The 15,421-nt window shown below is 35.9% G+C and overlaps 1 long non-coding RNA gene and 1 pseudogene across 1 annotated transcript in view; both read left to right on the top strand.

Annotated features, from left to right (window-relative positions):
- The window catches only part of LOC139774733 (uncharacterized), a 109,009-nt gene that overhangs the window by 16,947 nt on the left and 76,641 nt on the right, over positions 1–15,421 (top strand). The gene's annotated exons all lie outside the window — the stretch shown is intronic.
- Positions 447–3,601, top strand: LOC139774736 (major royal jelly protein 3-like; annotated as a pseudogene).

The following is a 15,421-nucleotide window of genomic DNA, read 5'->3' as shown; positions in this document are numbered from 1 at the left end:
ATTTTGACAAACAACAGACACGTGCTCATTTAATCAATTTTTTTAAATACAAAAATTTTTAATTAGGTTTACTTCTTTTTCTCTAATTGATTGTTAAAAATTAAAGTTTTTTTTACAATAATTATTATTTTCATTTTTAATTGTTCAAATAAATAGTAAGGCCGGTATTCATAGTCGAATTTTATATTTAAGACTGTCTTAAGTATGATCTTAAGATGTTATGAACCAATCACAGAGCCGTATTAGCATCTTAAGACATTACTTAAGACTTGAAATAAGATTCGACTATGAATACGGACCTAAGTATTTTTCTCCAATGTGGTCGGACACTGGGACGTGTCCGTACACTGGGACGTTTACCTTATTATAATTTACATAATGTGGTGTTTTGAAAGTATTTTTGTATATAATGCGTTGAAAACAGCTATAAATGCCAAGCGATCGTCGTCGCACTCGCATTTACGATATGTATGTCTATCGGTATAGTTCAGTTTTGTTATTTTGTTGTCTGTTTAGCTATCCGCTACGGTAAAAAATGAAGTATTCTTTGTTTGTTTTACTAATTCTGGTGATGGCGATTATGAGCCGTGAAAATGTCGAAGTGAAATATATATACGAATGGAAATATGCTGATTATGCGTGGCAAAGTCAAGAGCAAATGGAAGTCGCGGTAGCTTCTGGCAATTACAACCTAACAAGTGCTTATTATATGATGCATCCAAAGCAGATGGTAGGTTGATGGCAGGCTATTCAAAGAAGTACTGATTTTATACAGAAATATGAATACTTCTATTATGTTAAATGACAGTTTATGGTTGTATAGCATTGAACTACTCTCTATAATCACATTATGATCTATATACATATACATTTGATTATATATACTTCAATATTGCTAATGTAATAGATAGCATTATTACGTCTGTGAAAAATTCGCGAAATAAATATATCTTTTAATAACGCGCAAGTTCCGTTTAGAATTTTAGAAACAAAATTCTTATAGATGGTAGAGTATTCATTACTATACCGAGAGAAATGGGCCCTAGTTCACCTGCTACTTTGGCAACAGTAACTGATGTAATGGGAACAGGAGGTCCACTTTTAAGTCCATATCCAAATTGGAGTTGGCATACTAGTAGGTGTATGTGCGATGGTATTGTAAATGTTCACCGAACGCATGTAAGTATTAATATCTTTCGTCCCAACGGTTTTTACATCTTACAGTTAGGTATTGTTTTTTAAATGACCAACAATTTATTATGTGTTACACCTATATGCACTGCAGTCAGCTTGCACAATATGTGACAATATGTGAAGTGAAATTTTTATTTTCCCCTCAGATTCGATGCAATCATCTTTTTGTTCTGGATAACGGCAAAATTGGACTCGATCAAATTTGTGATCCAAAATTATTGATTTTCAATTTAGACGATGATACGTTAATTAAAACTATTCACATTCCAATTGAGCTCGCCACTAATCAAACGGGTTTTGGATTATTGGTAACGCCTTTAGTTTATGTTCCCGGAAACTGCTCGCGATTCTTGGATGAAATGATTGTTAGTATGTCCTCTCTTTTAATCACAGTAGTACACGGAAAAAACAATAATGTTGTATTAACTGCATTAGCTAACAGCAGTCTAATTGAAAATAATTGTGTCAATTTAATAACACAATATTAACGAAATAAATGTCATGCTTTTGTTTTAATGAAATGTTATTTGTCTAATACTGTTATTAAATCAACAAAGTTATTTTTAATTAGACTGTTATTAGCTGTTAATACATCATTTTTTCCGTATACATATTCGCTTATACAAATATTATTTAGTTATATTCAATACACATATATAAATACAGGTATTTATAGCTGACATGCAAGGTTCCGGTTTAGTGATGTATGACGCATCTACAAAGCGTATATGCAGAGTCGAATCTGATTACATGAAACCGACTTCTACTTTTGTTTCCGTAGCAAATGAAAATTTTACTTATGTGGGCGGTATCTTCAGTATGACAATCATTTACGATGGCAAGTACTTTTTAATACAAAGAATATTGCTTCAATTTTAATATCTGAGCTTATTATGGCGAATGTTAAGAATTTTATAATTCTAACTTTAAATTAATATTTGTACCACATTTTTATTTGTAATTTCTTTTTTTTGCTTAATATATATTAACACGTACATGTCATGTATATTTATGTTATGCGCGCTGATAACATAATCCATAAAACATAGAAAACTTTCTTGCAAATAATCAATAGCATTTCGCTGATTTTTATGATCTTTTTATATTATTTCTTTTATAAATATTTTAGACTTATATTATGCTGCTGTATCGGGAAAGGAAATCTATAAGATAAAAATGAAGACGCTATTAGAATGTCCAAATAAAGAACAGGCTAATAAACAAAGTAAAGTTGTGATTAAATTATCAAGCCTATCAGGACAGATAGCATCAACGGCGGGACATGCAATACTTTATAGCGATTCTTTGACAATGTCTATTTTAGGCACGAACGTTTGTACGAAATCCAATAAAAACACGGTAAGATATCTGAATGCACTTATTCTTTACGTATTAATCGATAATAAATTATTTAAAATTTTATTAACGATTGTCACATCTAATAGTTGTTACTACGATTTTATCGTTGTTAAATAAAACATTAATTTTAAGGTGGTACTCGCACAAGACTTCGAAAAATTGCAAACTGTATGTTCGCTGAAAGTTTCATATTTTTTCAATGAGGTAACGGGTCTATCAAATAGATTTCAGCGTCACGTTCTTGGTACCATGGATATATATGAAATAAATTTCCGCTATTTCACAATGAATTTAGCAGAAGTACAGAATGAAATTTTCAGAAGTGCAAAAGGAGATATGATTTCTCCAACCACTACTAACGATAACTTTTGGGTATCATGGTTACTTAACGTATTGAACGAATATTTTCACATATGTACACGGAGAGAATTTTTTGTTATATTTTACCCTTAAATTCACTACAAACTTGGGACAACTTGGCAACCAAGGAATTTTTAAAATACACAAAAGACATTTTACAAACAACGTGATAAAAATTACCAAGCAGATTGGTAAATTTTGAAAAATTATTGAAATTTTCTAGATATATTTTAGTAAAATTAATCGAACATATTTTATATTTTAATGTAATAGATATTAATATTTTTTATTATGGTAGATATTAATCAGAATAGCTCGCATAAAATTCTTGGTGGTACATGTTGTCCCACAACTACCATGATTTCAGGGTAAATTTTAAGAGAAAATTCTCTCCGTGTATGATTTAAATTTACATGTACAATATGTATTATATGTATAAGTCTTACATACATAATTCTACTACAAAAAATTAATCTGTTTCCTTTTAATTTAATTTTAAGAAAATTTGAGGATTTGTGAATTATACATACACATAAAAATAATAAATAATAATTGACATCTATAAGTAAATAATAAATTATTTAGGAAGAGTTTTCCAAATATAATCTCCGACTATTATCTTCCAAATATAACTTCATAAAATAAACGAGCACAGTAACAACTGTGCCGCAAACAACGTAGAACTACGTCAACTGTCACTATTTCATGTTAAAGTATTCAGCGAAGGAAAATAGACGTAGGGCTACGTGTCAACTGTCACTATTATTTAGCGAAAGACAGTTGACGTAGCCCTACGTCTACTTTCCTTCGCTGAATACTTTAACATGAAATAGTGACAGTTGACGTAGTCCGATATAAATACTATAAAATATAATTATAGGATAGCGCATGAATTGCTATTTCCACGCAAATGTGTATTTCCAAAACGATGATTATACTGAATAACAATTAATACGTCATTTATTACAATTTTTCAGACTGTGATTAATTCTTTACTATTTGTGGTTTTATAAATAATAAATGTTACATAAAAACAAATGGTCGTTTTTTATATAATATTTTATGCACTATCTTTTTAAAGACATATCCACAAAACGCATTATCACATTGTTTAGAATTCCATTCTTTTATAATATCTTTTAAATATACAAACGAAATGAGTATCTTGAGCGGAAAAAGTGCTGGCATAAAACCTTGAGAACCCTTACGTAAACGTAGGTAAAGCACGATGGGAGTCAAGCACAATATGTTCATCCGATTTTACGAGGCAGAGAAGGGAAAAGGAGATGAAGCCGCGGACGGAAAGAAAGAGCGGAGAGTGGATCGTACTCTTCTACATCCTTCGCGAAGGGCTCATGAATCATGGCACCGACTAGGAGGTAAAACTCCTCATCCGTTATCAGCTTGGCAATAAAACTCTTGCCCCCTTCTAATAGACACGACACCCCGCCATCCCATCGCCTTCGATCCTTTCGCAACCCAGATTCGCCCGGCGTTCACCACGGTCGGGAGAAGAAAAGTACGATTCACGTTAGATAGTGACAACTTCAGTATGAGATATCTCTGTACCTGTCCGATTGAGTTCTCCGCGAGTCTCTTCCTTTTTCATTATATATATGACGACATATTCAAGCTTGAATTTGAGAAAGAATTCAAAACTTTAGATATTTTACAATGAGATTTTATTTCATTGTCAGAGATTGTAAACTTTTGTTGTCCATTAGATATATTTACAGGCCCTGTTATTTTATTACTCTTTCCTTATTTTAAATAAATTTTTGGGTGTAAAACTCTTTTTTATAAAGGACAGTATAGTTTATATACATATATATAAGTTTTCAAAATAAATTACTCCAAAATAAACTAATTTATTGATATATCTTTTAATTCATAGTTTTTTATTTAGAATTAGTCAATATTAACTAAATATAGAAGTGACTATCTAAATAAAACTTTCATGTAAATAAAAAAATATATATGAATAAAGTACATATATGTTTCTTTAATTTTATTTATATCTCCTTTTTAATTTGTATAATCATTTTATTTACCTATACAACTATTCTTCTATCTTACAGATAGTTATTAATAATTAAGCTAAATTAAAAACTTTTAAATCAATTAATAGGTAGGTCAAGTAATTTGTTTATTTTAGAATTTAAATTTATTTTGAAAGTCTAAATTAATTTAATAAATATCATGTAAATCACGTTTGTAATCCTGCACGTTCTGCGTATTATTATGGAAGTGTTAAAGACATCAATTTGACAGCATTACTAATTTCTAAACGATTGAGAAAGTACGGAACGCAAATCGAGTTAAGCGCAATTTCAAGCGCGAATGATCAGCTTGAATCGGCCGTGGTATAAAAAGCGCCAATCTTTCATACCATTCTTTCTCGTTATCGTCGCAGATCCAATAATCCAATTAAAAGTGGCGGTCATATCATTCGCAGGGCTCATCGGTGTCGTATTCGTCGGCCGGTAGACTTCTCTGTCGCAAATGACGTAATTCGTTTAAACGATCTGTGTGAGATGTAACAAACGCGAACGATATTTCAGAGAATTCTCTTATTTGCTTCAGCTACGTGCATTAACGTTACCAGCGATGCAGTTCATTAATTTCTTGTCGATCACCGCCCGACTTTCATTCTGTACTCATAGAGAGGAGAGCCTAGATTATCCGATGATCTCAAGGGAGAGCAGGATCAAATATAGAATTCGATTCGAGAAAGCGAACAGTGATGCAAACAACTGATTCGATCATCGATTGTGTGGTCCTGTATTTTATTTATTTTACCTTTCTGTTACCTGATATCACGCAAAAGTGTTACATGATTTGCACTAATGATAATCTTAAAACAATCACAGTCAAAAAAAGAGAAAGTGATTATTGTTATTTAATTCGAATCTTTATTACATTCACTTACGTATAGCCGATTTTATAAAATAAACCACAGTTTAATAGAAATATCAGTTAATCTTTTTCGTTATAATGTAAATACACGCCATTATTCCGGACTTATTCCATTTTCTCTAGTCTTCCTCCTCTATCTATTTACCTACTCGCGTTCACCTACGATCCGGAGAGAGATAGCAGTAGAGATATATTGCTCCAGTTACTTATTCCATGTTCCGACTTTTCCATCTGACATCTCTCTCTCTCTCTCTCTCTCTCTCTCTCTCTCTCGATCTCTCTTACACACAAACACACACACACACACACTCAAGCAATCGATATCTTGCGCCTTACCGATCGCCGCGTTTATCCCGCGAGAGGAAAAGCGACAAAACTTTAGACGGCGAAAAGTTTTGCCGTTACAATATAAAAGTTTCACGCGGCGAAGGAACGGACAAGGATCGCGCGTCTAACAAACGGGAGCACGCTCGTAACGCGGCGCGAGCGATCGGAATTGCGCCGCGCTTCAGATGCATTCGATCGCGCGCGTTTCTCTCTTCCTCCAACCCCTCGCGCGACACGACGGTAATCGAATTCCACGGATTCGCAATTATTTCGAAAGTTCACGACCGACGGTAGGTTTAACGACCCGTACGTGATAACGATGGGCGCGATCTAGAAATCCATGTCGACCTGCACGGGTGTCGCGGCGCCAGATGTATTTCCGCCGTACGTGAGGTCGGGCCTAGACGCGCGGAGGTGGAAAATCTTTACGTTACGAAGCCTCGAATTCAAGCAATTATTTTGTTTCTCTCTTTACTTCGAGAGATTTAAGACGGAAACATATCGAATAAATCCGATGATGGATTTAACGTTTGCACACATACTGCACTTCTGTTGGTATAATTAAAATACACCGAAGTGTATGTGCCAAAAGGTTTGTAACACGAGAATCGTTAATTGTCCAGTTACATCGCGTATTTCGGGATGTCTCTTGTCTCTTTTATCGATCGCAATCAGTCTAGCCATTCATAATCTTTGACGGCTCACGGGTTATATCGGGCTTCTAATTCTTTTGTTCGCCGCCCATTCGCGTCGTCCGTATTTTCGACGAGTGTCAAATCTGTTCCTGTTATTTCGAAAGCTCCCATTCCACCTCTCTCTCTCTCGTCCGCGCTCGATACGCTCATCCGGCAGGATGCAAAGGGTAAATAAAATAAAAGTATGTATCGCGGAACGATTTGTGGAAAACGGAATAAAATCGTCCGGTGACGCGGACATCGCTCATTTGGCGGAAATACTTGTGACGGTTATTATACGGCAGATCGCGCACGCACACGAACGTATGTAAAAGCAACCATTTACAGCTTTAAACCTTTAGCTGTCCAAATCGTACATAATATGTACAGAATATCGTCCTTAGAATCGGTAATAAAATACAGCAATTGGTCAAAAAACAGCCTTGACCTAAGGGCGTAATTTTTTTTTAGTGGTAAAGGTAACAGTAGAAAGTGTTAATACATTCGCGTAATCAAATTTAATTAATTTCTTACATGCGAATATGATGGCATTTACTACGCAATTCGATCTGCGACTAGAAAGTTGAAATAAAAATTTAAAATCAAACAAAGCTGTCCTCAGATATTCAAACTTTATTTTCCGTTCAGCGCATTAAAAATGGAAAATCGCTTTTGACGGAGACATAAACGTTTTCACGTGACATATCTGCCGATGCAAGCTTTCCCCAAGATATTTAAAATGACATTTAAAAAATAATAAGAGAAGAAACATTTTAAATTTATCGTATGCGCCAAATATTTCAAATGCTCGTCACGTTTGCTTCCAGCTTCAAATATTTTCAGAAAATTACGTTTAATTTTTTCCTTGTGGAAAGCCGAGGGCAAACCTCATTATCGGGCGATCTTGTACAAATTGCCTGTCCGAACGCGCGTTTCGTAGAAAAAAACTCTCTGTATGTTATCGTGGGAAAAGTGATACAATAACGCGTGCTACCGCCACGAACGCATTATCGTACCCTCGTTTCAATGGCGATATCGCCCGATGACGAGAACTTATTGCTTTTAAAAATATATGTCAACACGAGCAATCGATAATTCGGCATAGTCGACATTAAATCACCTCGCTTTGCGGTTCGACCGCTTTTTCGTTGCACGTCGGATTAAACGTTGCAGCGACGGTGCATCGTGCGATCGCGTGTAATGCCCGTTTGCATTTAAGCTTAAATGTCAACGTCACGGTAGTCGAATCTCGGTAGTCGACGGACACGTATATCTCTTGTCGAGCAGAACGAAAAGGAACTTACTCTCAAACATCGCGAATAACGCATAATGCACTGACTCACTCGAAATCGCGATGAAGATGAATTATTCTCGCAATTGTATCGCATTTAACGGATACGCGTTTATCGGCACCGAGGTAACACCGGCGTTTTTACAGCGGATTAGAGAGGCTTTTGGCTTTACCGATCGCGCGATGCCAATTTTATTAATCTCCGAGTCCTCAACTTTGCGAAAGATAGATAGCGTTAATGCGACCCGGCAACCGCGGCGATGCAAAATGACGCAAGTTGCTCCGTTTAAGGACGACCTCCCGAATTGCTTCCCTATCTCGTATCGCGCGTAATCGGATTAACGTAAGTTCTCCCGTGTTTTCCTTTAAGTTCCGGTTAACTTTCCACGGGAGTATCCGTGACGCTTGAGCGATCCGAACGCTTCAGCGACGTCGCGGTTATATCGGAGTTTGCTTGTTGCATGTCACGAGCACAGTTACCACTTGTTACCCCCCCTCCCCGCAATCCCTTCGCTTCCCTCTCAATATTCTCTAAATCTTATTTTTTTATATTGAGTTAATTAAAAAATCGTGAAACCAAAAATTTTCAGGAGGAAGGACTCTTACAATCATTATATTATAATATTATAATGAAAATCTAATGATAATTAATTTTGTTAAAACAATTGTTTGTTGTGACGAAATGTAATAATTATAACTTTTACAAAACAAGTACATACAAACTATAGCTTGCATACACGGAAACAGAACAGTTTTGCTGAAGTATCTAAAAATTTAGCTAGATACAGATCTGAAAATAATTTTGTTGCACCATCAAAATAATTATGTAGAACACTCAAATTGATTGCTAAAATGTCAAAACTTTTTACAGCATTATTATCATACTTCAGCGACCTACTATATAAATATTTTGATGGTGCAACAAAATTATTTTCAAATCTATGATACTTTTGCACTTATTCCTATTGGTATCAAATTTGATTCTTTTATCCGTTTACCGCCTATCGCGGAGGAGCATTGAGATATTCTCATCGAGTGACACATCCGATATATATTTGGTCTACATAACTTTTATACATCGCCGTCGCCGCACGTGGACAACGAAATGGACCGATTTACAAAAGCGTTGCAAATTTACGCCACACGCGAATATACCTGTCGATCGAGGAATTTATCATTGATTTGCGGTCCGCGAATTTGCGGGGGCGTCGGCCGCCGAGGCGTAAATTGCGACGGATTAATCGCGGATCAGACGCGCATTGAAACGCGCGCGCACGAATAATACTTCGTCGAATAATTCTCGCTCGTTTCATTATTTCCTTTCTCTGTCGTGCTCGAAATACGGCCGCGGAAAATAATCACGCCGGATGGTAAATAGCTTTTTGGCTCGTCGAAATAATTTAATTCCCGATTAACGATGTTATCTCGCTGGCTGGGCTAGATGATTTTGCCAGAGCGATATTTCAGCGCGCCCGGGAGTTCTAGATTCACACGCGCTCTCATCAGTTTCGTCGGTGAAGTTCAACATCTGTTTCGGTTGCCGCATTTCCGATTTTTATACACCGAGTCTTTTTTTTTTTCATTTTTAAGCCGGATATAAAAGTGCGATGGGGTTTTCGCTGCGCTGTCAAAAATGGCTGTTAGCGGCCGAGCGATTTGTTTTTAATCCATTTTACAGTACGTATAATACAAGGATTTATCCATTGTGCTCGCATTAAATACGGATGATTGACTAATTGAATTAATAGAATAGCATGTATTAGTGTTAGTAAAATACTGAGATGTTTAATTAAAATAAACACCAATTGAGACGCTATCGCACTTCGGTAATGCGATATTACGTCGTCTTCTCTAAAACAGCAATCACGCGATCAACGGCCGTGGACAGCATCAAAATTCCGTCAATGTCAAACATCGTAGCCGACAGCGGCATTCACCACGGCATTCGACGTATTAAACCATACGTGTTAAACCGTAACGGTTGCAAACCACTGGCTCGTGAATTATTCCAAGCTCGGCGGGCACAAATACGGGTAGAGGGAGTGGGAGTCAAATATCCTTGTCGCGCGAGCACAATTTGTATAGTCCTGATGCCCCGACGTTTATAAGACGCCTGGAATTTTCGTCGTGGAAACAATGCCTGTCGTGCGACGACGCTTCGGTCGCATTTTATTACGCGATTACGTACAGAAACGTTCCGGCGAATGGACATAAATCTCGCTGATTTTCGTGGAGGGACAACACCGGGGCTGTCTGTATTGCGACTGCCGAAAATCAAGAGACACGCCACATCGACAAATTAGTGTGTCGGCGCGAGGTGTACGCCGGTTAGCAGAAGCGCAAACGGTTTATTTCTTTCTCGCAGAAGAGAAAGACACGCGTGTCAACGAAATAATTGGCACACAGTCGCTCAATATGAACCCGGTTGTTCAAGGCGCTTCGTGTTTCAGCGCACGTGACAATTAGGTGAAAAGACCGCGCGCATAAATTTCTAGAAAGATAGCGTTCTTTAATAGGTTCATTATTACAGATTTATTTAAATGCTTAAGTACATAATTAATGATATTTGTATGTAAATGAATAATTAATATAATTAATTATATATTTTACATATAAATGAATAAGAAGCATGAATAATAATATAATTAACTAGTTGTTAATATCCAACGTGTTAAATCATGCGCAATGAAAAAATATTTAATATCATTTTTAATACTTCAACATCTCATCGCTAACATCATTTCCTGCGACACGATAACAGAACGCAATTCCCGGCACGTCACTTCTAAATCCTATGTATACAAAAGACAAATGTCTTATCTGGCAGATTGTAAATCGCGCTCGCGAATATTCATGCGACGTCGCCGCGCGATTTGCATTCATCATTGCCCGCTCGCGAATTATAACACGAGGTCTCCTCTGCCGATCGATATTAGCGAATTCTCTTGCCGGCGCGCATATGCACATCACGCGAATTTCCCGAGTTTCTCCACACGACTATTCGCGCTTCCGTTCCCGAAGTTCCATAAAGAATCGACGAGCAGGGAGGAAATAGCTTTATTTTAATTCTTGAAGACATCGTGCCACTCGTTCTTATGCCAAAATTCTACGACATTGTTCCCCGTCGATCTCTAACGTTGCGAAACTACTCATGAACTTTATAGGCTTTGATTATCATATCGTTTATACCGTGTATTATATATAACAATAGAATACATAGATAATATTTCCTTATGTTTGCCTAATTTATTGTAATATATGAATTTATTATATATGACTTTATCTTGCATCTTTGGTGTGACATATAGTTTTACTGGACGTCTAGATATAATTAAAAAATTTTTTTATTATAAAGGCATACAATGAGATATGTGTAAATTTGAAAAAATATATATAGAAACTATGCATATAAATAAATTGTATTACTGAAGACTGCTTTATATCCGTGTGTCTTCGCAGAAAAATTGAAAGAGTTTTATTTATGACAGTAATTTCTGCACACACTGTATATAAATTTAATTTCAACTAAATTATAAATTTTGATTATTCCGGTCTATTAGATATTAGGTTACTGTTGGCTGTTTACTAGTTTCGCTTCACTAGATTAAAATATGAGATAATATTAATATTAATTATTATAATTAATTGCATAAAAAATTTGTAATTATATACGCATCAAATACATTAATTAACTCAATAGTAATTACTCTAACACCACAAATTGACGCGATGATTATATTAATCAATAATAAGTTCAGCTCATTACCACGATAATGTCAATTAATTTCTTCTCGCGGAAGTTGCGAAAGAAAAATCCAACTCGGGAAGAAATGCAAATGAATGTTTGTCGATTATACAAAATCTCGAGGGACAGAGCGAGAAGTTAACGCCGCAAGAAAACGCTGCAACGGGAAACGGCATCAATCTCTTTCTTTCTTCGCTCTCGTCGCAAAAGTGTACAAGGCTAATAATTTCTAAACCATCCTTGAACGACTCGGTGAAGCTAACCGTTTATCATCGCGGGACACATTCGGAACGGGAATAAAGGGACGGTTTTCCGAAAGGGGGCCCGAGGACGACGGTAGCGAGATCAGATGAAGAAGAGCTGCAGTCAAGATTGGCGAAAATACCGTGGAAATAATGCCGAGCGTGCGCGTCACCGCGCGTGACATATGAAGCGAAAGGATTTATTACACGCGCGTCACTTTCTGCCCCGATTTACCATGTACGCGACGTAACTGCACTTTTTGCGGAGCATCATACGCGCCGTTCTCCATTTCCCTCTCCTGCGTAAATTGCGTTTCCGTCCGTCTGGTTAATGCGATGCCTCTCGTCAGCGTAGAGTTGCTCGAAATCCGATCGATCCGATACGGTTCTCATTCGCGGTTTACGTATTTCGAGATGGGTCGTCGACGGTTTGTGACGTAGACCGAGTAAACGCGATTCTATAATCTGGCCTAACACGCGTGATATCTAAGTAAACGTTTGTCTGAAAGGCCTGGCATATTTGGGCAAAATATTTTTCAAGATTTTTAATATCAAAGAACGATCGAAGACATCAACATTTTCGCGATCTCGAATGGAAAAAATTTGATTGTACTGAAATCACTGATATTATATTCTCTGAATCTTTGTTTCTTATGGCAAATCTCTGCTATCTTTTATTTTATTTTAAAAGTCTGTTTTAAATTAATAAGAAATCGAACTAAAATTTTTTGCGAACGTAAGATAACTGTTGGCATCTAAATTCGGAATCGCTCTTGAGAAGGATTAGATTTAATCCACATAGGTTTATGTACGATTTGGAAATGTGTTTGGAACTGATATAAATTTATTAATAGACTCGTCACAAATTTTGTATCATATTTTCATATTTTTATACGTAGAAGTGTAAAGATGTAATAATGTAGAAATAAAGATAATATCAGATTCACCTCGTTTCCGATCGTAAAACCAATAATGAACTATCCTATATATACGTGATATTTTGTTACTAGGATGTGTATAAACTCGAGTTAACTCGCTCACTATCCGCGGACGCAAACAAACTTGCTAAAAATTAACTAGTAGCATGAACATCCTTTTCATCGGTGTACACGGAAGTTACTTCTCGTGCTGCCGCAGCTGATGCGAGCAACATGGGAACGGTCGACGCGCAGCCCTTCGACGAGACAGATTAACATTGTCGATACGTCGTCGATGTCGATCAACGTCCGTGACACGGGAACGCATTTGTCGTATATCTGTTAGCGGGGTGGCGTTCCACGACCGATGGTACACGAGTTGCTCCGCACGAGGTTACAAGATGTATTTAGGAACATTAGATCAAAAAAATATTTATATAATCGAAAAGATGAATGGATTTTTTTTATCAATTCAACAATTTTGCGATATTAATCCATTTTGTATTTGATAACCGATGCGTTCCGTGTGATAAATTTGAGAAATTCTTATGACATATTATAATAAGTAGAAAGTTGGCATATTTTTTTATTATCTATCTTTTATTTTAATAACAAAAAGATTAGGGAGCCAAAAATATTTATAACGGTTTCTCTTAATTCTACTCTGCATTCTACTTAATATTCTATTAACTTCTATTAACTTAATATTCTATAGGTCTACAATTTTTATTAGATAATTAGATATAATTATTAGATAATTTATTAGATAAAAATAGCTGATTCTTCATATCTATCACATTAAATCGAGGAAGACTCGTCCTAAAATTTTTTTTTGTCAATGATCTTGTACATTTAATTGGTCAATATGCAAAATGATTGTATACCATCAATAATGCGGACTCGCACAGGTTTTCATTTATTACTTTATTATTTTGATTCATTTGATAGTGTCATTGATGCTATCGATATGTATTAAATTACGCGATTGGTTATCTATCGTTCCGACATATATCAGTGTGAAATTTCGAAACCAAGTGCTTCTATATATTTTAATACCAACGCGACTCCTCTGAATAAATTGTGGCGGCAATCGAATTAATGAAAATCGGTATATATCGACTTAATTCCGTCACTCGTTGTGTAACTGCAATCGATGTGACGAACTGCAGTGACGAGTACTTATATCAACCATAATTCTGGCAGAGGCATGCGTAGCCCAGGGATATGACGAGGCTCGTTAGAAAGCTCTTTGCCTCCATTATTCTCCTCATTCGCCTTTTGTTTTCTCTTTTGTGGTTTCCTCTTCTCCTTTGAGCTAATAATCACTGAACATGATTCATATTAGAAAGCCCCCTTCCGCTTCGAGTACGGCGCAGTCGAATGCATTGCAAGTAAGCTTTTATTTCGTTCTTCGTTATTGCTAACGAGATACCATTAAAAACCGCTAGTTTTACGAGAGTTTACATAGTTGGAAAAGTTCACTGTGCGCGCAAATGCCTTCGGTAGATATTACTGCCAGAATAAAAAGCAATAGGTCAGAACAACTATGGATCACAAGAGAAACGCAGTCACGCCGCGGGAAAAACAGATATCAGCATGTATGCGCATCCATTTTCTTTAACTGAATATCTTGCAATCACATTTCGCGCGCCTTTCTCTAAAGCCCCTTGCACAATAGGCGATAGCGATAGCGATAGCGACAGCGACAGCGACAAAGTTGATGCCGACAAAGGTAGCTTTGTCGGCAACCTTGTCGCTATCGCTATCGCCTATTGTGCAAGGGGCTTTATATCTTTTATATCAGAATTGAGTTCTATTTTAAATTATTTGTATCAAGCATTATTGATTGACTTTATATTTCTTTCATTATATTTTTCGAGATTATTTAGACTATTTAGAGCGCAGAAGAATGTATGAATTAAATTATTCTCTTTCACTTTGTTAATAACAGAAACAATTATATATTAATAAATAAATTATATATATAATTTTAGCTGGAGTAACTAAAAAGTACACTACCTTACCATTAAAAATTTTCTTTTTATTATTGGTGTAGAAACCGAACACTCAAGATTACTCATCAAAGTATATACCTCTTATATGTACAATGTATACATATAGAATTGATTTTAATAAAAATGTCAGCAAAGAAAATATAATTAATCGTAACAGCATTGAAAGAATATTTTATAATTACTGCGTTAACAGAATTTATAATAAGGACATTTCGATGGCCCAGATATCACAATTAAATTTTTGCACATTAAATTCGGAGAACTTCTGCATTTGTATTTTCTCATTAAATAATATTTACAGCACGGTATGCGTTTATATACGGGGATTGATAGGAATGCTCGGATCTGCAAATTTCACCGGTAGAAAATAAACTATCTTGA

This window comes from Temnothorax nylanderi, unplaced genomic scaffold (genome assembly GCF_030848795.1).
Source record: "Temnothorax nylanderi isolate EJ_2023f unplaced genomic scaffold, tnyl_v1.0 TNYL_tig0086_pilon, whole genome shotgun sequence".
Taxonomy (NCBI): domain Eukaryota; kingdom Metazoa; phylum Arthropoda; class Insecta; order Hymenoptera; family Formicidae; genus Temnothorax; species Temnothorax nylanderi.
The sequence above is the reverse complement of the archived record's forward strand: the minus strand, read 5'-3'. Positions and strand labels throughout refer to the sequence as shown.